The sequence below is a fragment of the Lupinus angustifolius genome, chromosome LG12 (genome assembly GCF_001865875.1).
Source record: "Lupinus angustifolius cultivar Tanjil chromosome LG12, LupAngTanjil_v1.0, whole genome shotgun sequence".
Taxonomy (NCBI): Eukaryota; Viridiplantae; Streptophyta; class Magnoliopsida; order Fabales; family Fabaceae; genus Lupinus; species Lupinus angustifolius.
The window spans coordinates 4,007,992-4,009,575 of NC_032020.1; positions in this window are offsets into that span (position 1 = coordinate 4,007,992).

Genomic DNA, 1,584 nt, shown 5'->3' on the forward strand with positions numbered 1-1,584 from the left:
ATATTTATCACCTATCTGTTGCTATATATTCAGCTTCAGCAATGCTTAGGACAACACATGCTTGTTTCTTGCAAGACCAAGAGACTAAAACATTTCCTAAAATATGACAAGTACCACTTGTACTTTTCCTCTCAGATTTGCATCAAGCAAAATCTGAGTCTGAATAACCAACCAAATCACATATACTTCCATTTGGATACCACAATCCAACTTCAGTTGTGCCTTTAAGATATTTCATGATTCTCTTAACAACAACTAAGTGTGATTCTTTTGGTTTTGATTGGTAGTATGCACACAGACATACACTAAATATGATATCAGGTCTACTGGTAGTTAAATATTAAAGAGATCCAATCATACCTCGATACTTTGATATTTCAATGTTTTTTCCAGCTTCATTTGTATCAATGTAAGTACCAGATCTCATTGGAGTAGCTATTGACTTGCAGTCATCCATATCAAATCTTTTCAGCAAATCTCTACAACACTTGGATTGACTTACAAAAATTTCATTATCAAGTTGTTTAATTTGTAATCCAAGGAAGTAATTCAACTTCCCCATCATGGTCATTTCAAACTCTCCTTGCAACATTTTTCCAAAATCACTACACAAAACCTCATTAGTAGAACCAAAAATAATATCATTTACATAAATTTGAAAAAGAAGAGTATGATGCTTTATTTTCTTTATAAAGAGTGTAGTGTCGACCTCTCCATTGGTAAATCCCTTTTCAAGTAGAAAATTTGTTAGACGTTCATACCATGCACGTGGAGCTTGCTTCAAGCCATAGAGAGTTTTCTTTAATTTGTAAACATGAGAAAAATGTTTATAATCTTCAAAACCAGGAGGTTGTTCTAAAAACACTTCTTCTTGAATATATCCATTGAGAAAAGCACTCTTTACTTCTATTTGATATAACTGAAAGTTTAAAGAACATGCATATGCAAGTAATAGCCTAATAGCTTCAAGTCTAGCAACCAGAGCGAAGGTTTTATAAAAGTTTATACCTTCTTCCTGATTGTATCCTTGGACTACCAATCTAGCTTTATTTCTAACAATAATACCATTTTCATAAGATTTATTTCGAAATACCCAACAAGTTCATATGACATGCCTATTTTTAGGTCTAGGAACAAAATAGGCATTACAAGAATCCAGTGTTCATCAGATTTCTCTCAAACTGGTTTAGTTCTTCTTGCATTGCAAGAATCCAGTGTTCATTATCGATTGCATCATCAATCTTGGAGGGTTCTATTTGAGAGACGAAGGCCATGTTAAGACATGCATCCTCTAGCATTAAACGAGTAGTCATACCCTTACTAATATTACCGATGATGTTGTAAATAGGATTATCTCGATGAGTTCTCCATTCTTTTGGTAAATCAGAGTGAATATGCTCTTCTTGAGAGGATGGATTATCATCCATTTTCAAATGCTCAGATTTAGTTGTAGAATCAATAATAGACTTTTCATTAGAAGGGGAACTTGGCAAGTCCTCTTCTTTGAGAGTTAAGCCATCCTTTATTACAAGATTGGTTTCATCAAAAGATACATGAAACAAATTCTTCCATGGCTAGAGTTCT